The sequence below is a fragment of the Camelus ferus genome, chromosome 7 (assembly GCF_009834535.1).
Source record: "Camelus ferus isolate YT-003-E chromosome 7, BCGSAC_Cfer_1.0, whole genome shotgun sequence".
Classification (NCBI taxonomy): Eukaryota; Metazoa; Chordata; class Mammalia; order Artiodactyla; family Camelidae; genus Camelus; species Camelus ferus.
This window is the reverse complement of record NC_045702.1, coordinates 16,809,963-16,835,747: the sequence shown is the minus strand read 5'-3', so window position 1 is coordinate 16,835,747 and position 25,785 is coordinate 16,809,963. Positions and strand designations below refer to the sequence as shown.

The window sequence follows — 25,785 nt, the reverse complement described above, 5'->3', positions numbered from 1 at the left end:
AAATATAGTTTACACATATACAAGTCACACCTTGAAATGTATGGCGGTTTTAGGGATAGTCACAGAGTTGTACATGTATCACTGTCGAATTTTAGAACATTTTTCATCACCCCTAAATAACCCCATACCTATCGGTGGTTACTCCGCTTTCTCCTCTCTCCCCAGCTCCTGGCAACTACTGATTTATATTCTGTACCTGTGGATTTCCCTATCCTGGATGTTTCATATAAATGGAATACGTGGTCATTTGTGACTGGCTTCTTTCACTTAGCATGATGTTTTCAAGGCTGCTTTAACTGGGTTTTCTAAGATTCTACGTTTGTGTCTTTGGCATCCGTTCATCAGAAGGCCAACTGTATTATCTTATTTTCTGTATTCCTTTTTTTTTTTTTTTTTTTTTTGTGGGGGGAGGTAGCTAGGTTTATTTGTTTATTTGCTTTTTTTAGGGGAGGTACTGGGGAATGAACCCAGGACCTCATGCATGGTAAGCGTGTGCTCTACCACTTTGAGCTGTACCCTCTCCCCGCCTTATTTTCTGTATTCTTGATGCTCTGGCACACGTGGCCTCACTCACTGGGCAGAGGCTGCCCCTCCCAGGACTAGCCAGCTCTTGGAGATAGCGAAGGGCTCGCCCTGCAGCACACTTTTCATATGCAAACGATCTGGTCCAGAGCCCATACAGCAAGCCAACCCCATTCTTTATCAGACTCTCACACATCAAGCCAATATTTCCCCTGCCCTGCGTCACCGGAGGGCCAGGTATCAGACAACTAAGAGACAGCCCTTAGCAAAGCCTGCCGGCATTTTCCAGACTAGTCGGTCCTAAGCTGTTTACCTGTCCTGCCTTGCCTTGCCCGCAGAAAACACGGTCCAGGCCCTGGCGCAGGCTCTCCTGGCTCCTCCTGCCTCCTGACCCAACCCGGAACTTCCCCGTGTGGCCCTGTGGGTGTGGTGTGCCCTCCTTTCAGGAACTGTGAGTAATAAAAAACTTCTTTCTGTGGCATTGACCTCTCCTTGGCGTCACTCAGTCAGCTCCACAAATTAAAATCCCGCGGGTACAACTGAGACCAAGGATCACTTAGGCTACAGCATATATAAGTACTTCATTCCTTTCTATGACTGAATTGTATGCATACAGCACATTTTGTTTATTTACAGTTAGTGAGCATTTGGGTTATTCCCACTTTTTGGCTGTTACGAGTAATGCTGCTCAGAGCATTTGTGTATACGTTTTTGTGTGGATGTATGTTTTCAGATCTTTTGGGTGTGTACCTGGGTGTGGGATTGCTGGGTCATATGGTCACTATATTTCACATGTTGAACTGCCAAACTGTATTTTAAAGTGGCTGCACCATTTTACAATCCCACTGGCAACCTGTGAAAGTTCTAATTTCTCCACATCATCACCAGCCCTTGTTACTGTGTGTCTTTTTAAAGTTCTATTCATCCCTAACAGATTTGAAGTGGTATCTTACGGTTTTGATTTGCAGTTCTCTAATGACTAATCAGGTCGAGAACCTTTTTGTGTGCATATTGGCTAGTTGTTTATCTTCCTGGACATGTATCTCCTTTGCCCTTTAAAAAATTGGGTTATTTGTCTTTTTGTTGTTGAGTTGTAAGAGTTCTTCGTGTATTCTAGATACAAGTCACTTACCAGGTATATGATTTAGAACATTTTTCTCCTATTCTGTGCATTGTCTTTTTGCTTTCTTGCTGATATCCTTAGAAGCACAAACTTAAAAAATTCTGATAATGTCCAGCGCACCTGTTTTTCCTTCTGTTGCTTTTGATTTTGATGTCATATATATGCTATTTTTGCCTAGTCCAAGGTCATGAAGATTTACTCCTAAGCTTTTTTCTAAGAGTTTTATTATTTTAGCTCTTACAGTTAGGTGTGTAATCCATACTGAGTTAATTTTTGTATGTGGGATTAGATAGAGTCCAGGTTCATTCTTTGCATGTGGATATCTAGTTGTCCCACCATCGTTTGTTGAAAAGATCATTCTTTCCCCATTGAATGATCTTGGCACCCTTGTCAAAGGTTAGTTGACCATAAATGTAAAAATTTATTTCTGAACTTTCAATTCTGTTCCTTTGATCTGTGTGGCTGTATGATCTATGTAGAGCTGTATGTCTCTCCTTGCGCCAGTACCACACGTCCTTGGTTACTGCAGCTCTGTAGTAAGTTTTGAAATCAGGAAGTGTGAGCCCTCCAACTTTGTTCCTTTTTTTCAAAACTCATTTGGTGATTCTGGGTCCCTTGCATTTCCACATGATTTTTAGAATTAATTTGTCAGTTTCTGGGAAAAAAAAAAAAAGGCAACTGGAATTTTGAAAGGGACTGTGTTGACTCTATAGATCAATTTAGAGAGTACTGCCTTCTTAATTATATGGCAACATTTATAATATCTTCCAGCCCATGAATGTGGAATGTCTTTCCATTTATTTAGGTCTTCTTTAATTTCTTTCAATAATGTTTTATAGTTTTCACTATACAAGTATTGTATTTCTTTTGTTACATTTAATCCTAAAGTTTTCTTGGATGCTATTGTAAACGGAATTGTTTGCTTCATTTCGTATTTCTCGTTGCTAGTATATAGAGATACAATTGATTTTTGCTTATATATATTTAAAATTTTTTATTTTTGTTTTTGTTTTGAGGGGACATAATTAGGTTTATTTACTTATTTATTTTAATGGTGGTACTGGGGATGAACTCAGGGCCTCACACATGCTAAGCATGTGCTCTACCACTGAGCTATACCCACTCCCCTCCCCCCAATTTTTGTATATTGATCTTATATCCTGAACTTAGCTGCATTTGTTTTTTGTTCTAATAATTTCTTAGAATTTTTCATAGACAGGATCACATCATCTGGGATTAGAGACAGTCTTACTTCTTCCTCTCCAATCTGGATGTGTTTTCTTTCTTTTTGTTGCCTAATTTCCCTGGTTAGAACATCCAGTACAATGGTGAACAGAAGCGGTGACAGCGGCTGTCCTTGTCTTGCTTCTCCTCTTAGGAGGAAAGCGTCCAGTAAGTATGATGCTAGCTGTGGGTTTTCCATAGGGAGCTGCTTCCCTTTTTGTCATCCTACACGATCCTGTTTCTCTTTCTATTCTCTGACTTTATAGCATAGTAGAAGGAATGTGAACCTCAGAATCAGACTTGGGTTTGAGTAGATTGTTTTATTAATTTTACCAAAAAATGCTGAGTGTTAGACACCAGTGTATAAAAGCAAAATCCCTGTCCCTGAACTACTGCTAATACAGTGGGGGAGGCTGTCATGTGTGATGAGCGCCGTGATGGGGGTATGGCCAGGGCAGGGGTGAGACAGAAAATGGGCCCCGGGGGAGCTCGGTACAACCTGAGGAGATGATGCCTGCATTGCTCTTGAACAACTGTAGGAGACAGTCTTGGAGGAGAGGGAACCCATGCAGACATGGGAAGTGGCTGGATTCTGTGAACCACAGGTAGGTCTGTGAGGCTCGGGTGTCGGGTGCTTGCAGGTGAAGGGCTTGAGCTGATCCCAGAGAGTTAGCAGAGCCAACTCCTCAGGGGCCTGGCAAGCTTCTGAAGGCTTTGTGAGGACTGGATTTGTGTGTCAGATCAGTAGAGAGAGAGATGAGTTGGTGATGGATGAGACCATGAACTGGGAGACCTGGAGACAGGAGGTTCCTGTGTAAGCAGGGAAGCACTGAAGGCCTAGAGTAAGGTTGGAGGAAAAGAATCAAGGAAGATTCAAATGGAAAATTAACAAGACACATTGCAATTGGCTGTGAGAGGTGGAGATGGATCTGGAGAAAATGACTCTTGGGTTTCTGATGTGGCCTCTGGGTTGTTTGGTGGACTAACCTGAGATTCAGTTTCTTCATCTGTAAAGCTTCACAGATCGTGGTGTATGCAGATCTCTGAGCACAAGCACATGGTTGGGACTCAGTAAACACTTATCCTTTTTGCTTTGCCCCATTTTGTTTCTGTTTCTTCCATTCTCCAAATAGAGGGCTTCCTTTGGTTAGTTCTACCTTCAGAATGCTTTTCTGTGCTGTGTCACGGTTCCTGCTGTCACCCCGTGTGGATGATCCCCCATCTCTCTCTCCACCGTGATCTCCCTCGTAAGGATTTGTGACTGTGTTCTGGGCATCTACATGGCCTCTCAGCCTTCACGAGGGAGAACCAGCCCCCAAATCTCTGCCTTCTCCTCGATCCATAGGCCTTTTCACGGCACTGTCATTTCCTTAGTCATTCTGGCTTGAAACCATCTTCTTGAGTTGAAAAAATACGTCTCTCTGGTGGTTCCTCATTCTCCAGAGTCATTTTGATATCCCTCTCTCCGTCTCACTTCCTCACATCCAGTGAAAATTCAGGCTCTGTGTAATTGCATGTTTCCTTTCTCCTCCCCATTGTCACTGCTTCCTCCAGGCCTTCACTACGCCCACCTGAACTAAAACACTTCTCTGATTTCTCTCCCTTTTGATCCATCCTGCCGGCAACTTCCAAACTGAGCTTCTGGAGACTGATTTGATCCTGACTCTCACCCTGTTGAGGGTCTGCAGTGAGGTCTGCATACCCACTGGATCAAGTCCAAGCTTGCAAGCATGTCATTAAGCACGTCCAAGCCCAATTTACCTCTCCAGCTCTGTCTCCCTGCATCCTTGTTGAAAAATGGAATAGGTTTCTGCACCTTTGGTGTCACCTCTGTGTCCTCCCTTGCGAGAACTCTACATATTCTTCAAGACACAGTTCATGAATCCTGCCTGATTTTCATCAAACCAGAGTATTCTCCTTTCTCCTATCCTATAGGACCTTGTGCTTGTTTAAAATGATTTATGTACATGTCTTATCTCTCCTACCAGATTTAATCTTTCTTGGGATGTCTCCTTCATCTCTGTAACCCCTGCCCCGTGCCCTTCGTCAAACCCAATAAATATTTGTTGATGGAGTGTACTACATTCCTCATCTTCCTGAGGCGTGAACTTTGCTTTCCAAACGCCCATCCCCAGCGGTCTGTGACACAGTGCGAGGACGAAGGACAGCTGACTTCCCCTGTGGGCCTTCTTGTAATTTAATAGAGGAGTATGAGGACAGTACAAAGACTCATTCTTATTGAACTTCCTGGTAACTGAGTCCAGTAGCATTTGGTGAGTCTCTGTAGCACTCAGCTCTTTATACGGCTTGCGTGGATGTGAGTCATCATGGGCTGCGTGGGAGCCGGAAAGATGGAGAAATTAATCCAAGTGCTGTTCAGTTATGCAGAGCTCTAGGTACCAGTCTGATGCATCCTGGTAGAATTTAGAACTTAAACTTGCATTCTTCTGGGGTACTTTCAATCAAAATAAATAGCCAGATGATTCATTGGGGAAATCCACAAGGTAGGCCTTGCTCTGCCCTCCCTGGCCCCTTCCTGGAACTGCTTCTCAGTAAGGCCACCTCAGCTGTGCTTGGATGGAGGCGGCTCTCAGCCCTAGTCTCCTATTAGTGATTTCCAGGAACTGAGAGGGATTGCAGGAAGAATAGAAAGAGTTAGTTTTTGTCTTGGGCTATAAAAATCCAAAAATACTCAGTTCCTACAGCACCCGTCTCCTGGCAGCCAGACAAGGAAGGAGAGAGATTGTGAAGGGTGCCAGGATGCCAGCAAGAGCATCCGTGTCCTTGGCGGCGCTCAGAATAGCACTCGGGCTCCAGTGATTCACCCTGCGCGGGCCTGCCCACCCGAGAACCGAGCGCAGGCTGAGTCAGGCCCCCTGCCGCTGCCTCCCGGGCTGCGGGGCGGGGGCGGCGCCAGCGAGGAGAGGGTCCCGTCCTGGTCTGTTGCTTCCTGAAGGGTTTCCTGCTCCCGTCTGTGCTGAGCCCTCAGGACACTGGGAGAAGAGGAGGAATCCTGACATTTGGAAGACAGGGTGGTTTGGGGGACCTGTCTAAAACCGGGGCCCGCTTAGCCCCGGCCAGCTGGACGGCGCTCCCACAGCGAACTGGCAGCAGCTCTGGTGGTTACATGCTGCCCCTCTCCAGGCCCATGGGCGTTCTTTCAGTTCTCTGGCTTTGTGTCACCCTTTCCTCTTCCTTCTTTCCTCTCTCCCCTTGCTCAGCAAGAACTATATGTATTCATGAAGTCACAGCTGTTGGATTCTTCCTTTTTCAGGAGAGTTTTTCAACTAGGCGGGTCTACATCTCTTGGCAGCGCCTCCCCTATCCTAGCCCTAATGGAAAGGACATCCCCGTGTTCTCAACATGGACCGCCCCCCCCCCATGTTCTCAGTGCCACCCCCTGGTGTGGACCCAGGCCTAGAGTTCACCATGTTTGTTCCCCTTTGACCTTCAGCAGGATCCCAAGTTGAAAAGTCATCCTGAGGCCGTATTATGCTTAAAACTGGATCCTTCTTCATCTTCATCTGGCCATCCTGAGAAGGCAGGGATCTCAGGGTCTCCTCCAGCCCAGCTCCCGTCCTCCCCTCAGTGCACAGCTCTCGCCCTGTGTCCCACTTCACTTTTGCATAAAGTCATTTTCCTCTTCGCCGCTTTCCCAACACTGATTTTCTTGAATCCACTCAAGTTAAAACTGAAGTGTCCCTGTTCCTCCTTCACAGCGGGAGCCCCTCGCTTCCAGCTCTGCGGGTGTCTCCCACCAGCATCATTCTGGGACACTTTGTAGAAACCCAGGCACAGCTGGGTTCGGTGACTTGTCTAGAATGACATAGCCCGGTCTGGGTGAGAATGATCATTTACTGTTTTAGAGGTTTTCTATTTTCCCTTCCTCGTGGCTGCACAGCACACACGCTCTGAGGAGAAGGCAGCTTTAGTAACAAAACATCCATGTGTCTATTTCCAGAAAGAGCCAGACAAGGTGAAGCACTGGGGGCTGTGTAGATGGCTCCCTGCGTGAGGACAGGAGGCAGCAGGCGGCGGGTGTGAACAACACTTCGCTTTTGTGCGGGGTCAACACTTGTAATGCATGTGACCAGGTTTCTGGATCACAGCTAATTCTAAGCCCCAGCAGATGACCCATTTATTTCAAACACATTACACAATATTTTAAAGCACAAGGGATAGTGATCTAAAATTCATTGCAATGAGGTGACTTGGGGTGCTTAAATATGAAATGTTTTGAAGTGGCTTTCATTTTTATCATCAGAGCATTACCATGAAATGGGCAGAACAGAGATTTAGGCCCATTGTAAAATGAGGACACTGAGGCACAGCGAGCGAATAAATGAATGAATGAGGTCACTTGGCATTTATTCGGAAGGGCACAGACTTGGTTAGCACAGCTGGGATTAGACCCCTGACTTGCATTTGATTTCTCTCGTACTGCTCTCTTTTCACGAAGCCTCTTTCACAGAACAGATGAGACGGAGGACCTGTGCTCTGAGTTGTTTTATTAAAGCGGGAATGGGTTTCCCTGTGTTACCCACATGCTCTTCCCTAGAGTGGTGCGTGTATCAACTGGAATTTATACTAAGTGCTGGGAGCAGCTGCCCCTCTGCGGTCCCTCAGGACCCAGCTCCTCTGGGTCTGCCCGCACCTCCCCAGACCCATTTCTGCTCGCATCCACCCGCCAGTCTCCCGATTGTGCCATTTCCCAGCAGTTGGCTCTGTTTCTTGTCAGCTCCCTGACTTGGGGGCAGGAGGACGGAATGGTGTGCTACTTGCTCCCTAGAGATGCTTCTTTTCATTCCACAAACAATTATTGAGCACCTGTGTTGGGTTCTCTTACTATATCACCTGTGGTCGCCAGGTCCATCTACCGACTTCAAGGAAGTACTCCCAGTAGTGTCCCACCCTCTTGACTGCCATCACTGCCAAGGAATTGAACATCCATGATACTGACCATCTGAACATTCCACCCTTCTCGTTTTCCAGACCTCCTTAACTATGGTGTCTCATTTTGCAAGACGCTGCTCTCACTTATGGGGGCTTTAGGCTTACAAGATTTACTAAACATGCAGGACTGTTCCTCCTCCCACCTGTTCAGCTCAGGATCCCCCTGACCACAGTTCATAGGATTAACAGGCTGTGATCCTGGCTCTCCTCTCCTTTCCCTTGTCTTTGACAGACATCACCAAACATGGCCGGGGCACTGAATCCACCTGAGCCCGCACACAGGCTTGAAAGTCCTTCTCCACATGAACCACTAGTGCCACTGCATCTTTGGCCTAAGGGGTTCTGACTTTTCCAAATATTTTGGGACCACAACCTCTTCCTGTCCTTCCCACTTCCACTCATCATGACCTTCAGTCCCTGGATCTCTTAGTCTCCCCATCACTCTAGGCTGCTTGCAAAGCTCAGAAAACCCCATAGTTGATCATTTCAAAGATATGCCTTCTATGATCCAAGAATGCCTCCCTCTTAAGATTTTTAAAAGTTTTTATTGAAGTGTAGTTGATTTACAATATGAGTTTCAGGTGTACAGCAAAGGGATTCAGTTATACCTATACAAAGTCCTTGGATTTTTATTACATGAATCCAAAGCATATTTAGAATCCATTCCAGCACCGCCCCCCCTCAACCCAACACCATTGTTTTCTCCAGTCTCCTCCTTAGTGTGCCAGACGCTGATGGCTGGGCCACAGGGCGGGTTTGCTATACATGTGTGCTCTCCGGCATCACCTGGGCCCCAGTGACACTTGGCAGTCATTTAATTCCTCCTCTGTGGGCTCCCTGTGTCACATTCTGCAGTAGATGTACCATTGTTGAGCCATCAGAGTCACTCCTGGCCCTGTCTCTTGAAGCAGGTGGCTTCATTTCTTAATTTACTGACAAATATGAAGCCATCTTCCTTCTTCTCCACTGAAAAATTGTCTCTCTTTACTTTCTCCCACCCTTTTCCCCTTCACTTCTGCCTGCATCATCCTCACCCTTGTCCCTCCACTCTGCTCCTTCTTGTATCTTCTTCTGCCCCATCCATCACTCCACTCTTCTTTCTCTCTCCAAACTCCAGTCCCCGCCAGGACACCAATTCTTTCTACTCCTTCAGTCTCTCCTAACCTAAAAAACAGCCAAAACCAGAATGAAAATAGTGTCAGAAAACCTTTCCCTTCAACACGCACCCCTCTCTCATCTTCACGTTAAATGAGTTGAAAATCAGCTATACCTTATGTAACGTGGCCACCACCCTCTGCCCCATTCTGACCCTCCCTCTCCTTTGCAGCCGTCAGCTTCTCTCTGTTACCCTCCCCAAGGAGCCCCTCCCTGTCCCCACTTGCCCCATCACTCCCATCCCAAGACCACTAATCAAGTCCAGGCCTTCCTTACCTCTCCCCTGGCTGTTCGGGACCCTCTGTCTCCTCTTTTCAATATTTTTTCATACTCTGATGCCTAGCCAATCAGTCTCAGGGACAGCTTTGAGAACTTCATTCTTCTGCTCAAAATTAAGTGGAAGATTCTTGATTTGGCAGTCATGGCATCCTAGTCCTGATCTCCTCTAGCCTCATCAGCTCCCTCTCTACGTGGACTCTTCTCCAGCCAGACTGGGCTCCATACTGAGTATTCCCTCTGTTGTTCTTCCTCTAAACCTTGACTCATGCTACAGCTTCTGGGGCAGCCTTGCCTCCTTACCTGTCCTTCAAAGCTCAGCTCAGTTCCCTCATCTTCATGAAGCCTTTGGAGAGTCCCTCGACCAGGTGTGATCTCCTTTCTGAATCTCCTGAAGCACTTTTTTGGAACCTCCTGAAGGCACTGCTGTATTCCTACTCTTAAGTCTATTTCTAGCCTTTAATCTCCTGGAGGATAAGGAATATAGATTTTTAACTTTATCCACCCCCTCAGCCCCACCCCAGTGTCTAGGGTAGAGGTTTGCATTATTGCTGAGTCCTTGCTTGGTGCACATGATGGGCCCAGCATTAATCATTCTGAGCTTAAAAGCCCAAAGTGGTGCCCACACCTCACATAGTAATCCCAGATGCATTCTCTGTAGCTGTTCTAGAGTTGAGTCTGTGTGTGTGTGTGTGTGTGTGTATGTGTTAAAATATATAAAATGTAAAATTTGCCATCTTAGCCATTTTTTAAGTGTACAATTCAGCAGCATTAATTATATTCACAATGTTACACAGCCATCGCCACCATCTATTTCTAAAACATTTTCATCACCCGAAACAGAAACTCTATAGCCATTAAGCAATAGTTCCCCAGCCCCTGGTAACTTCTTATCTGCTTTCTGTTTATGACTTTGCTTCTTCTAGATATTTCATAGAAGTGAGATCACACAATGTTTGTGCTTTTGTGTCTGGATTAGTTCACTTAGTGTAACGTTTTCAAGGTTCATCCATGTGATTGTGGATGTATCAACATTTCACTCCTTTTTATGGCTGAATCATAGTCCATGGTGTAGCTATACCACAGTTTATTTATCCATCTATCTGCTGATGGACACTTGAGTTGTTTCCACTTTTTAGCTATTGTGAATAATGCTGCAATAGACATTGGCATAAAAATACCTGTTTGAGTCCCTGTTCTCAGTTTTTCTGGGCATATACCTAGGAGTAGAATTGCTGAGTCATATGGTAATTCCATGTTAAGCTTTTTGAGGAAAGCTGTAAAGTTTTTAAAATACAAATTACTTAACATCTTTTTAAAAAATGAGGGATTACACATAAAATCAGATTTTTTTCCCCCCAGCTTCTCTTGAAAAAAATTTGAAAGTCTGGCTCTCCTGGGTCAACCTCTGTAGGGATATGACCTGCTGGGGATGAGTGGGGAACACTCCCTGTAGATGAGGTGCCTGGTCTCCAGCTCCACCAGGTCCTTACCCAGCCGGCACCAGACATTGGCACTCCCTGCCTGAGCCCAGTTCTAAGACTTTGCTCTGGTCCCCTCCCTTCACTGTGTCTTCCCAACCCTCCCATATGGATGGACACTGTTTCCATCCTGTGTTCATACTCAGTCCATTTTATTATTTGTGTATGTGCCCTTCCTCTTCCCACCTAGGCTGTAATTGTCTGAGGAAAGAGTACTCATCTTTTTATCTCTGATTTACCAGAAAGGCTGGAACATGGTTTATACCCAAAGTCTTAATTATACTGAATTTTTAAGGTGAATAACTGAGGTTTAGGGCAGAACTTATTTGTAGAGTTAGGACTGACAGAGTCAACCAAGTGCTGGACTACATTGTGGAATGTTACAAGAAAAGGGGAAAAGTCTAAAATTGGGGAAATGAATTATAGATTACAGGCAACGAGGGAAGGGCTAACCACTTCCTCATTTAAAATATTTCTTCATTAGGGTTTTCTTTTTTATCAGTTTGGTCTGATGAAAATCATCTAAAAGATAACTTATGGAAAACTGAGGTACCATTGTCATAGAACAAGCTAATAAGAAATAGGATTAAAATGTAATTCTGTATCCACATGCAAGAGAATAAACTTGTACCCCTACCTCATATCACATACAAAAAATAACTCAAAATAGATTATACCATAAAGTGGCACAGCCACTATGGAAAACAGTATGGAGTTTCCTTAAAAAACTAAAAATAGAGCTACCATATGATCCAGCAATCCCACACCTGGGCATATATCCAGAAAAGATGAAAGCTGTAACTTGAAAAGATACATGCACCCCAGTGTTCATAGCAGCACTATTTACAGTAGCCAAGACATGGAAACAACCTAAGTGCCTGTGGACAGATGATTAGTTTAAGAAGATGTGGTATACATATGTAAATATAAATATAAAAATGGAATACTACCCAGCCATGAAAAAGAATGAAATATTTTCCATTTGCAGCAACATGGATGGACCTAGAGAATATAATACTAAATGAAGTAAGTTGGAGAAAGACAAATATTATATGCCATCACATGTATGTAGAATCTAAAAAGTAATACAAATGAATCTATATACAAGACAGAGACAGACTCACAGACATAGAAAACAAACTTATGGTTAACAAGAGGAAAGAGAAGGGGTGAAGAATACATTAGGAGTATGGGATTAACAGATACAAACTACTACATGTAAAACAGATAAACAATAAGGATTTACTGTGTAGCACAGAGAACTATATTCAATATCTTGTAATAACCTATAATGTAAAATAATCTGACAAAAATATCTATGTAACTGAATCACTTTGCTGTACACATGAAACTAATACAATATTGTAAGCCAACTGTATTTCAATTTAGAAAAAAAGATCACCACCTAAATGTAAGAGCTAAAAATCATAAAAATCTTAGGAGGAAACAAAGGAGTGAATCTTTGTGACATTGAGTCAGGCAGTGGTTTCTTAGATAAAGCAGACAACAAAAGAAAAAAAATAAATAAATAGGACTTCTTCAAACTGAAAACTTTTTTTTTTCATAGGACATCATCGATAAAATGAAAAAACCCACAGAACAGGAGAATGTATTTGTGTATCTTATTTCTGATAAGGAAATGGTATCCAGAATATATAAAGAGCTCTTACAACTCAACAGTTAAAAAGACAAATAACCCAATTAAAAAACAGGCAAAGAATCTGAAGAGATACTTCTTTAAAGAAGCTATACCAAGTACCTGAAAAAGCTTAACGCCATTAGTTATTAGGGAAATGCAAATCAAAACCACAATGAGATGCCACTTCATACCTAATAGAATGGCTATAATACATATTTTTTAATGATGGTAATGAGTAACTCTCTTCCATGGCTGGTAGGTTTGTAAATGGTAGTAGCCACGTTGGAAAACAGTTAGATGGTTCCTCGAAATGTTAAACATAGAGTTACCCTATGATCCAGCAATTCTACTCTTAGGTAAATCAGCAAGAGAGATGGAAACATATGTCCACACAAAAACGTGTACACAAGTGTTCACTGCAGCATTATTCATACTAGCCAAAAGCTGGAAGCAACCCAGATTTCCATCAACTAATGAATGGATAAACAAAATGTAGTCTATCCATGCGATGGACTGCTATTCAGCCAGAGAAAGGGATGGAGTATTTGTACATGTGATAACATAGATGCATCTCATAAATGTTGTGCTGAGTGAAAGAAGTCAGACACAAGGGACTACGTATTGTACGATGGTTCCATTTACATGAAATGTTTACAATCGGCAAATCTATAGAGATAGAAAGTAGGTTAGTAGTTGTCTGGGGCTGGAGGGGAAGGGGGAGTGAGGAGTGACTGCTCGTTGGTACAGGATTTCTTTTCTGGGGTGATGAAAAAATGTCCTAAAACTAGATGGTAGTGGTGGTTGTACAACTCTGAATTTATTAAAAACCACTGAGCTGTAAAAAGGAAAAGAAAAGCAGATGAGCCAGACATAAAATGTTATTCATTCCTTTTACATAACTAATAAAATGCACAATACTCAAAGATGACCAAAAAAAAAAGTGTCTAAAGTAGTTTAGACTAAAGCATTTACACATGACCTGGAATGATGTGTGGAGTTTGCTTTAAAGTGCTCCAGGCATCCTTCTGTACAAAATAAACTTGGGTGGGAGACAGACGAAATAAAATGGGCAAAATGTGGATAATTGTTGAAGTTGGAGGATGGGCACATGGGATTGATTAGACTGCTCTATTTTTGTGAATGTGAAAATTTTTTTCCATAATAAAAGTTAGAAAACAAAAAAGCTAAAACATCTGCAGTTCAGTAGTTATCCACAAAATATGTCTGCGTTTGTCTGGGGAGCTCTGAGTGGAGAGCTGCGACTGGGGACTCCATGGGGTTATCCCCAGGCGTGTGCACCTACGTGGCCCGGGAGGAATAAGGGTTTACCTCCAGGAGAGGCCAGAGCACTTTGAGGATGTATTAGGTTCCTAGGGCTGCTGTACAAAGTTCCGCAAATCAGGGGGCTTAAGACGACAGAAATGAATTCCCTCATGACTCTGAAGGCTTAGAAATGTGAAATTAAGGTGTCAGCAGGGCCAGGCTCTCCCTGAGGCTCTAGGGGAGCCTCCCTTCTCAATCCTTGGAGGTCCTGCCTTGTAGATGCACCACCCCAGTCTCTGCCCGTGGTCGCATGGCCTTCTCCCTGCCTCTCTTTTCATTGTCTTCCCTCTGTGTGTCTGTTTCCAGCTCCATTTTCTCTACTCACAAGGACACCCCCTTAACTGAGTACAACCTCATCTTAACCTGATAACTTCTGCAAAGACCCTGTTTCCAAATAAGGTCCCATTCACAGGTAGTTGGGGTTAGGACTTCAGCCTTGTTTTGTGGGGGTGGGTTATGTGGACTCTGATGAACCCATGCAAGGGCACCAGGCAGCATAAGAAAGAAGACAGCGCTTCGCAGCACACGTGTCTATGGCTGAGTCTTCAGGCAGGCCATGGTGGACACAGTGTTTGACATGACTAGACCTGAGCAAAATGCATCCTGGCCAACTTCGTCTCTCCCTGATCTGAGACAAGCCTTTTCTGGGACCCACTTCCCACTTGGCAGCCTTGACTGATGAGTGACAGATCTAGACTTCCTGTCCATCAACTCTTTTCACCGAAATATTCTTGGGAATAATGCTAACCAGTATTCACTCGAGATATATCTCACAGAAGGTCCGTTTCCTCTTCTTTGACATAGACATGCACATTACTTTTAGAGTTTATCTTTTGAGCCGGCTGCTGAAGTTATTTTAGACGCTACAGTTAGATTGACCCAGAAATCATTCCTCCTTTGAAACTTCCCCTGAAATGTTCTTCACTCTGACTCTCTAGCTCAGGATTACATGGTGCTGTTCCTTGCTCTGTAATCTTACTCTGGCCTTTGACCAAAAGCAATAAAATCAGACTTCCATGTTAAATGTTTCTTAAAATGTATATAATTTTATTCTGGTAGGCCAGATATCTGATAATTGCCGTGTAGTTTCAGATACTTGCTTGGAGAGTTTTGTGGAGGCAGGGCAGGATCCTCCATGCTCATGAGCTGTGTGGGCCATGGACTGTTGGGTACTTTGCAGAGGATGTTGCAGGGAGGAGAGGTCAGAGGACCAAGGGCTGGACTGTGGACTCATTCATTTCCTCCACAGCCATCTTCAACCCAGATTTCGGCCCCAATCAATAACAAATGATTTTTGACTCATCTGTTTTTACCACGTTGCTCTCAGGAGAGTGGGAAAGGCCTGAGCAGGAAGGAGCTAAAGTTCTGTGGAGGAGAGGGAGGGAGGGACGAGGCTGGCCTGACCCAGGTACTGGCAGACGATGGCCAGGGTGAACTTGGGCGCTGGTCTGGGGAACTGAGCTGTGAACCACCCTGGGCTCCTGGGCAGAGAAGAGACTGGTGAGCACTAGGTGAAACACTGACCCTTGGTGCCCCCGGCCCCTGTGTACAAGTGGAGGTTAAGCCAATAGCAAGATCCAAATAAGGCCAATAGTGGTGCTCTAAGAGCTGCAGTGTATTGCCCGCGTCCTCACGGCAAGGCCCTGTGCTCACGGCCTTACGTGCATCGGGCACCTGCCGACCGCCCTGCATTTCTGTCCTGTGCACGAGACTAATTCATTCTTTTACCCTGGGTGGGCTCTTCTATCTTGCTTTTTCTAAACTCTGAATTTACAAAAGAGTCTCAATTTTACAGTAAAGCTTGTTTCTCCCTCCTCCTACGATGCAATTAATATACTGTGTACAGTTTGTGGAAAGTCTGTTTACAAAGGGCTCTGTAAGAAGATCCTTTTTCTTGAAAGCTTGGGAACATGAATCACAGAAAGGCTGAGTCCACTGATGGCTCACTTATCACGAGCAATATTCAATGTGATGGAATTAATTGTACCACTAGAAAGGCCTGGAACTGAGGTCCTAGAAGCTTTTTATAACTGGATTGAAAGGATCCACGGACTCACCCCTGACATCCAGTCAGAAGCGCACTAACCCACAATAGGATCAGGGCGGGGGGGTGGGGGGCAGGATTTTTTTTATAAACTGCCCATTAAAAAAGATCTTCTGAAGCGAGCCCATTATTTCCTTTGTTAGTTTGGATCAGAGTCTAAAAGCCCCAACAAGTCAAAGTTGCTTTGCGCTCTTGCTATGATTTGAATCTGTTCCTTTTATGTCATGTTCTCAGGGGAGATGGAAACGACTGACGCCTTCCAATGGGTGTTAAATTCCTGAGAACTGCTGCTGACTCACACAGTAAAATAATTGCTAACTTCCTTTCTAGAATGTGTTTCTGGCCTCTCAGTTATTTATTGTTTTCTATTGGTATTTTTGGTTTCTCTCTATTTCTTTTAAAAGGTGGCACCTTGGTGTGTTCACATCGTAATATCTTTGGCTTGTTTTTGCATCTCCCTTCTTCTCAAAATACATTTGGAAGAGCGAGTTCTGTAAATTGCTGAACGCTCTGTGGAGACAGAGTAAAGGATGGGGGTGGCAATAACTTACAGGAGATCAGAAATCCCCAGTGCCCTTTAGGCCACACTCCACAGCCTGATGAGGCCTTCTGGTTTATTTCGTGTCCATGCTCTGAGCCCACCTGTGAGGGTCTAGTAAACCTAATGGACCTTGAGTTACCTGGAGTACTGAGTGAACATTTGCTTGTTACTCTATGATCTTTATTCCAAGTTCTTGCCAGTACCCTTAAGAATTTAGCAGGTTCTGGGGGAGGGTATAGCTCAGTGATAGGGTGCATGCCTAGCATGCACAGGGTCCTAGGTTCAATCCCCAATACCTCCATTAAAATTAAATAAATAAACCTAATTACCTCCCCACCAACAAAAATAAATAAGAAGACAAAATTAATAAAAAAAAAAAAAGAAGGGGGCGGGGGGTGGGAAGGGATAGACTGGGATTTCAAAATGTAGAATAGATAAACAAGATTATACTGTACAGCACAGGGAAATATATACAAGATCTTATGGTAGCTCACAGAGAAAAAAATGTGACAATGAATATATATATGTTCATGTGTAACTGAAAAATTGTGCTCTGCACTGGAATTTGACACAATATTGTAAAATGATTATAAAGCAATAAAAAATGTTTAAAAATAAATAAATAAAATTTAGTAGGTTCTAGATAAGTGGCCCTGCAAGTCTGATTGGCTGCGTTAGCCTGAAAAAGAGCTATTATACCATACCTCATGTCCCACAGTACAGTTTACAAACGTGAGAATGTGGACCCAACCCCTTCCATATTGTGTCAGCTCTCAGGGACCTCCTGTACCACTGGGACAGTCATTCCCCTGGGGCAGGTGTCCCAGAGGTAGCCCCCACATCACCAGAGATCATCTGGTGGGCTTATAAATAACATTTAACAAGATGTTAGTAGCCATGAATCTATTTTAATGTGTATTAGAAAAAAATATAATAAGCACAAAAAATCTTCTCAAAAGTAATCAGAGTTGAAAAGTGAGCCAATTTTTTAAACTATTAAATAGGTACACCTAGGAGGCAGCACGTGGCTGGAGAGAGGTGTGAAGGTGGGATCCATAGGCTGCAGGTGCGGAGCCCCTGTGCAGGGAGTGCTGAGACAGACAGACAGACAGACAGACAGACAGACAGACAGACACACGTAGGCCCTCACTCTGCCTGCCGTCCCCCACCTCCCCCCTTCCCTCTTTGCTTTTCCTCTTTTTCCTTCTTCTCTCCAAGTTTCTTCTCTTCTGGGCTGCTGCTTCCTCCCCTCCCTTCCTTAATGCACCCTGGTGGTCCTCTGGGTTTTCAGGGGGAGAAGGAAGAAGGCTCCCGTTTACTGATCATTAATTATTTGCGGTAAGGTCACAGGCATCGTATAAGTGAGGTGTCGGCTACTAGTGAGGTTTGGGGTGATTCCTCCGGAGCGCTTCTCAGGTTTTTATATGCCTGTGATTAGGAATCATCTGGAGAGCTGGTTAAAGTGCCAATTCTGCTCCAGGAGGCCTGGGGTGGGGCGGAGAAAGTCTGCATTTCCCACAAGCTCCCAGGTGAGGCTGATGCTGCCCTTCCGTCTGAGGCCCACACTTCGGGAGCAAGGGTTGAAGGTGGGGCTCCACTTCTTTAGATAACCAAGAGCAGAGAAGGACTTTTGCAGAGGGCAGAAGAGTTCTGAAATCACCTCTCTCATCCAGTGAAATCCATACAATTATGAGGAACACTGTTTACAAGGCTAGCATGTCTTGTTCCCTGTAAGGAATACAAGACAGTTCCGGATCCTGACCAAGGCGGTTTGTAATGAAAACTTTGGGCTCAAATTGTTGCCAGGGCACTACCAGGGGAACCAGCCACACAGAGGGAATGTGTCATCTTACATTATTGTGTGTGGAATTGCGAGCTCTGGCCGGAGAGAGGTGGGAAGGGTTCTGTTTCACTCCCGTGCTCAGGTGACAGGCTCGCCCGGGCCTGGTTAGGCAAACCCGGGTGCGTTTCTCCACGCGGGGCCGCCGCAGAGCCCTTTCACCAGGGGGAGAAAACGGGGTTGTTGAACTGTTCAGAATGGATGGGCATGTTCACATCTATTTGGTGATGAGAGCCAGGCCCGCCAATGATGAGGGTTACAACAGATACAGTGTTTAGGAAACAAGCCAGCTCCACACGATAGAAACCAGATTGAGGTCATATTGAAAAAAAGGGACTCAATTTAAGGCCAGGCTATTTTAAAAGAACTGACCCTTGATGTTATCGCACCCGTAGAGATCAGAGAGAGACGCTATTGTGTGGCCCTGCAATTTTACAGTATCCTTTCTATTAAGGCAGAAAAATCTACAGAAGGGAAAAAGCAAGGCCATCTTTTCTTTTCAAGATACAGCAGGAGCCAGACGCGAAGCAAACTCAAGCCCTTCTGTTGACACAAGGAGCCCCATGATTGCAGGATATTAAGTGCCAAAGTGGTTCTTGGGGGTCACCTGATGTGATGGCGTTTCCCTTTTTGGAGGGGGCGGTTGTTGAACTCTGGGCTCTCTTCCACAAAACGCACATCCACAACCATGCATGTACTTTCCAGGGATGAAGGAATTCCCTAGCGATTCTGGGGGTTTCAGGTTAAACCCTCTGATGTCATGCACTTCCTTCTTTTTGTAAGTGAGGAAACTGAGGCCCAGACAGAAGTGACTGGCTGTAGGTCCCGTAGTGATGCTTACAGTGAACCAAGTCGACAAGAGGATGTAAGCACCGCAGATGTCCTCGGGGAAGCCCGGGGTAAGAATCTACGCATAATTTCCTTCTGAAGGCCTCGAGAAACACAAGCACCAAGACATTTTTGAAAGAGTTAGAGCTTTTAGCTGGGAGAATCCTAATATTTAGCCAAATCACATTTTGACAAAAAGTGGAAATAATCAAGCCAGAAATGAATGGGACCTCGGTTTTATGATGCGTTCAAAAGACGTGAGAAGCCCCGCTGCTACTCGGTAGCTGTGTGCTAAACTGAAGCTGAGGATGTTTTTTAGGGCTGGTAATAAATTCCTTTCAAAGTCTGAATTCACATACCAGTGTGAATCTTCCACATCCCCGAAAACGACCTAGGCAAGATGCCTCCTGGAAACAGGTTTCAGTTTGCAACACGCCTCTGGATTCAGCCTCTAACACAATCTCTGGCACAGTCTAGATGCTCAATAAATATTTATTTGAATAAAGGGCTTTATTTAATAATATGACAGTTTTCTGGAGATGAGAGATGCAGGAAACTGGAGAGAGACCAGGACCCAGTGTGTAAGTACACAGCGGAAAGTTGGGGTTCCTAGTGAAGGATTTAGAATCTCACAAACGTAATGTTGAACAAAAGAAGCCAGACACCAAAGAACACATACGAGATGATTCCACTTGAACGAACACATGTGGACCAAATTAACCTGTGCTGTTAGAAGCCGGAGTCTGGGTTCCCTTTGGTGAGCAGGGGTTAGCTATGGAGGGCACGTGGGGAAGGGGGCTTCGAGGGCGCCGGTGAAGGTTCTTAACTGGGTGCTGGGTACACCTGTGGATTGACTTTGTGATAATTCATCAAATGATACCGCTGTGACTTAGCACTTTTCTCTATCAGTGTTGCACTTCAGTAAAAATATTAATTTAAAAACCACACACACAGTGAAGGATCTAGGCCAGTGCTTCTCAAAGTTGAACATGCATATCGGTCACCTGGGAATCTTGCTAAGATGCAAAATTCTGGTTCTTTTGGTCTTGGGTGGGGCGTGAGGTACTGTATTACTAGAGACAGGTATCTTGGGATCTTAGAGAGATTCAGGGGTCTAAGGAAAGTTTCCTGGGCCTAGCCTTACCTGTGGTGAAGGAAACGGTGTGCAGGGTGTTAAACTAGTAGGTTATGAACAGCCAGTGTGTGGTTCCCAAGACCTGCTCATGCTTTTGGGTGGGTCTGTGAAATCTGCCTGCTCCCAGAAACTTTGCAGATGATTTTCTGACTGCTGGGTGGTGATCAGAGCCTAAAGTTGTGCCTCTCCAGTGAAGTGACCAGCTGGTGACCAGCCCCTGAAGCCCACATCAGGGCCCCTGGCCTGTCTGCCCCATAGAAGCCACTGCAGCCCCAGAGTCTGTTACCCCAAAGAACACAGTGAGGACGCTGGGAGCCTCACTCTCTCTCTGTCTGCGTGCACAGGCGTAAGTGGACTGTCAGCCATGACTGTTGCAGGAGTGAGCCAGACAGCCTAGCTCCTCTGTGGATCCCTGCATGATAGAGACCCCCACACACCAAACTTGTAGCAAGAGAAACCACTGTTTTGCATGGAAAAAAGCAAGTCACACGCTGTATGATTCCTTCCACAGCAGTGGTAAAACCAGGCAAAACAAATCAATGCCTTGTTCAGGGGTAGAGACATGGTCTCTAGATAAAATATAAAGAAAAGACAGGAAATGATCACTAAATACTACAGGAGATGGCATTTCTCTGGGAACAGAAGAGGAAGAAGTGGCCTTTCGAAGTACTAGGAATATTTTCTGTTTTATACTGGGTGGTAGGAACACGGCTGTGTATTTTATTATTTTTCTTTAAACTGTATCGTATATGCATGTTTTATGCACTCTTTTCCTTGCATGCAGTGTTTACAATCTGAAAATGAAAACGCTGTGTAATATCTTAAGGTAACATTTTATGCTGGGATTTCTTTGTGCTTAACTCTTTTTAGGATATTCTGTTATTTAAAAATTTCTGACACAGCAGAGTAAGCTGGCAGCTCTGACTTTTTGGGAAGACTCTTTATTTTGAGACTCTGCCCCTCTTATTTTTTTTGGTGTTAAGCTGCCCTTTCCTTTGAAGGCACTTTAATGAAATGTTGTTGAAAGTAATAGGGATTTAAAAAACTAAAACCTCCCTTACAAGTTAAATAACGAATTGACAACTGTAAATTACCCCCAGCCTCTTCTTTTTTAAAAAAAGTTAATTTGATCTTGACATTGAAAAGACTGGAACTGCTGGTTTAGACAACTTTTGGGGGGGAAGAGAAGACATTGCCATCCAACTCTAAAGAGTTTGAAAATGAAAGAAAGGGAAGGAGGGAGGGAGGAAGAAAGGAAGAAAAAGAAAAGGGGGATGGGGTAGAGGAATAATGCCTGAAAAAGATGAAGAAGTTGGGTAGAATCTTCTCAAGTTTTTTTCAAAGAGCTTTTCACATTCTCAGATAACTTGTGTGTTGTTGGGCAATCTTTCTTGTGGTCTGAAAAATAAGGAAATAGAGTTGGGGAAACAGAACTGCTCTATGTCATATTTAGTAGGAAGCCAGCAAGTGAAACTGTGTTGCAACTTTATTTCCCCAAAAACTGAAGCTGTAAGTATGTTCACCGCCACCAAGTAGCAGTGTTCACAGAATCCAGAGATGGAAGAGAATTTGAAGGGAAAGTAACAATTATTGTAATAACTTGCATTTATTGCCCTTTTAGCTGTGTGCCCTGTGTGAATGCTTCACTGACACCAGCTCACTTAATCCTCTCATCAACCCTAAGGGTAAGTGCTTATCCCATTTTATTTTATGTTAGATGATGAGTTATTAATTTATATAAATATATACATATTTTGGGAGGGGGTAATTTTAGATTTACAGAAAATTTGCAAAGATAGAACAGAGTTCTTCTGTACCCTTCACCCAGCTTCTCCTAATGTTAACGTCTATATAACCATGGTGGGTTTGTCAAGACTAAAAGGTTAACATTGATCTAATACTGTTAACTCAACTACAGATTTTATTAGGATTTCACCAGTTTTTTTTTGCTAATGTCTTCTTCCTCTTCAAGAAACCAGTCAGGATAGAACATTGTATTTAGTTTTATGTCTCCTCAGTCCCCTTTGATCTGAGATAGTTTCTTAGTCTTCCCTTGAGATGATATATTCAATTATAAAAAGTTCAAGTCCAAAGGAAATAATCAACAGAGTGAAAAGGCAGCCCATAGAATGGGAGAAATTATTTGCAAACCATATATCTGATTAGGGATTAATTAATATCCAGAATATATAGAGAGCTCCTATAACTCACCACCAAAAAACCCACATAACCTGATTAACAGATAGGCAAAGGGCTTGAATAGGCATTTCTCCAAAGAAGATATGCAAATGGCCAACAAGCACATGAAAAGATGCTCAACATCATTAATCATCAGGGGAATTCGAACCACAATGGGATATCACCTCACAACCATTAGGATGGCCACAATCGAAACAAAGAAGCTGACCAACCAAACAAAAAACCCTCAAGTGCTGGTGAGGATGCAGAGAAATTGGAAACCTGGCGCACCGTTAGTAGGAATGTAAAATGGTGGAGCTACCATGGAAAACAGTATAGAGTTGACTCAAAAACATTGAAAATAGGATTACCATATGATCCAGAAATACCACTATTGGGCAGATATCCAAAATAATTGAAAACACAGTCTCAAAGAGATATTTGCACACCCAAGTTTACTGCAGCGTTGTTCATGATAGCCAAGAGGTGGAAGCAACCTAAATGTCCATTGATGCATGAATGGATAAAGAAATGTGATTCTCAGTCACACATACACACAGGAATAGTTGCAGCCTTGAAAAGGAAGGAAATCCTGTCATTTGCTACAACATGGATGAACCTTAAGGACATGGTGCTAAACTAAGTGAAGTAAGTCAGCCACAAACAGACAAATACCACGTGATTCCACTTAGATGAGGCATCCAAAGTCGTCAAACTCTCAGAAGCAGAAAGCAGAATGGTGGTTGCCAGCGGAGCGGGGAGAAGGGAGTTGCTATACAAAAATGTGCATAGACACTACTGAACTGTACAGTTGTTAAGGTGGTAATTTTATGTTATGTGTTTTTTTTTAACCATAATAAAACAAAAATGTCAAACCTTATAGACAATTATAAAGAAAAACAACAACAAACCAGCCAGAAAGAACAGGAGCTAACATTTGCTGAACTAATTTTTGGACCATCATATCCATTCACGGCCCTCCTACCTTCTTTCTTTCCGAGGCCCAGTTATGTTTTTGAATTTGCTCTCCAAGTGGTATGTGCTCAGGGAAGGGGCTCTGCCTCGGGGAAGGTTTTACTTATTCTTCAAAAGAGTTTTACAACAGTGCATTTTATGCCAACGTGCCCCTTATTGGATAAGCCACTCTGAGTTGCATATTGTGTTCCTTGCAGGCAAGAGCACCCTAACTGATGACCCTACCCACGCAGGATGGACGGATGCAGCATTACGTCCCACTGTGGGAAGATCCGAGAGGACAGTGACGGAGGGAAATCATTCCAGCGGGCAGAACTTTAGCAGTTCACCAGGTCATCTGTCCTGCCTGGAAGGAGAGATGGCTAGAAGTGTGGGTTTACATCAGTTCATGGGCTGTGGCTAATGGTTGTTTGGCTGGATGGTCAGGGACTTAGAAGAACCGTGACTGGGAAATTGGTGGCAAGGAGATCTGGGGAACATGTGGACGAATAGATTTCTCTGAATGGAAATAGGGTGCGATCTCAGCACAGGAAGACTTTAATAATCAGGTAGAATGAGTCATTCCATGGTTGTCAGTCAGCCTGCTTCTCCAGCCACTCCAGCCATTGTCCAGTGTCAGTGGCGAAGTTTATGCATAGGTCAGCAACATGGACTTCCACTCACCAAGGCTGATCTGGCTGTAGCCATGGCCGAGTGCCCAGTCTGCCAGCACCAGAGGCCAACACCCTGATACAGCAGTATTCCCCAGTGTGATCAGTTACCTGGTGACGGATCAATAACACTGGGCCCCTTCCACCAAGGAAGGGGCAGAGTTTTGTTCTTATGAGATCACTTATTCTGATTATGACTCCGCCCTTCCTACCCACAGTACTTCTGCCAAAACTACCATCTGTGGACTTCCAGAGTGCCTTAGCCACCGTCAAGGTATTCCACACAGCATCAGTTCTGACCAGAAACTCATTTCACTGCAAATGAAGTGAGACAATTGGCTTGTACTCATGGAACTCACTGGCCTTAGCATAGTCCCCATTACCCAGAAGGAGCTGGCTTGATAGAATTGTGGACTGGCTACTTCACAGTGTGGGTGAGGAGAGTGTGTCTGCAATGGAGGAGATCCCAGGGGCGCCTCTTAGAACTACCATGTCCTGTGATAAAAGTTAGTGGGAAATTACAGTGCAATGCAGGCAGGGTTATTAATGTCACAAATACTTCAGAAATGAAGGTTTTGGTCACCCCGTTGGGCAAGAACCAGCTGAGATGCTTGCTGAGGGAAAAGGGGATGTGGAATTTAAGAAAACAAAATTATATAAGTACCAGCTACATTGTGTGACAGGTTACACAAATGAGGACCGTGGTAGTTATAAGTATTTCTTCTTACTTTAGTGTGAATGTATTTGTATATCCAATTTTTTTTCTTTCTTTTTTCCCCCTTTTTCATTCCCTTACCATCTAAGTGAGATGTGCTAATAAGGCAACTTTATATTTTATATCTGAGTTAAGAGACGTTAATTTCTAAAATATTCTTCCAAGTTTAAAAAAAGAAAAATTGTAAATGATGATAACCATTAGAGGTTGAATTTACTATAGTTTTTGAAATCAGATTTCAGTTTCAGATAGAATTGATTTACTCCAAACTGTAAGAGATGACGTGAGTACTACTGTTTCACACCTTCCTTCTCCCCTCTCCTCACTCCCAGTGTTTGTTTATCCTATCTTCCCTTTAGTCCTGTTTCTCTCCTTAAGTGGATTGAGTGCCTACCATCTATCACTCTATGTGACGTCCGCATTCTAGAACTCTTTATTTTGGCTTGTTTCTTGGCTAGATTTCATTGCCAATATTTTTTTTCTCTTTAAAAGACAGGCTCATGGTGAGCCATAGTCTCAGAATTATTTCATATTTGAGAGTGTCTGCCTGTTGCTTCTATGTTGGTTTGACTGGATGTAATATTCTTAGGTCATACTTTTTCCCCCTCAGATCTTTTTAGATCAACCTCTGTCCTCTGGCATTGAATTAGCTGTTAAGGGGTCTGATACCAGCTTGATTTCTTCCCTCCTTTAAAAGTGATCTGTTTTTATCTTTTCCTTCTACCAGAATGTCTGAGCAACTTTTTTCCCTTTAAATCTTGAAGCTCCGAATCTTAAATGGGATATGTCAATGTTGGTTATACTAAAACAACTTTTTCCTGGCATATACACATCTTTTCAATCTTCAGATTGAATTTTTCATTCGAGTCAGGGAAATTTTCCTGTATTATATCTCTGAATAATCTGAAGTTCCTTTTGTTGAGATCTGTACATCAGGGGCATCGATTGTCCTTAAGTTAGAACATCTTTGACTTCTCTGTCTTTCTGTGACATTCTGTCTAGTTGCCTCAATCTCTGTGTCTTTTCTCTCTATATCTTACCTTAAGTCTCTCCTCTGTGAGGCTAATTTGATTTTTAGCCATGATTATTTTATTATTTTCTTTTCTCATTTATTTCTTATATCTGTAATCACAGTATTTTGGTTTTAAGTTTATTTCATTAGCTCTGCAACCTCCCTTTTCAT

The 25,785-nt window shown here is 43.6% G+C and overlaps 1 long non-coding RNA gene across 1 annotated transcript; it reads left to right on the top strand.

Moving 5' to 3' along the window:
* The first annotated feature begins 481 nt into the window (after positions 1-481).
* Positions 482-25,513, top strand: LOC116664824. Its single transcript, XR_004321302.1, has 3 exons — positions 482-973; positions 21,706-21,769; positions 23,435-25,513. It is a non-coding gene; the product is annotated as an uncharacterized LOC116664824 (long non-coding RNA).
* Positions 25,514-25,785: the final 272 nt, after the last annotated feature.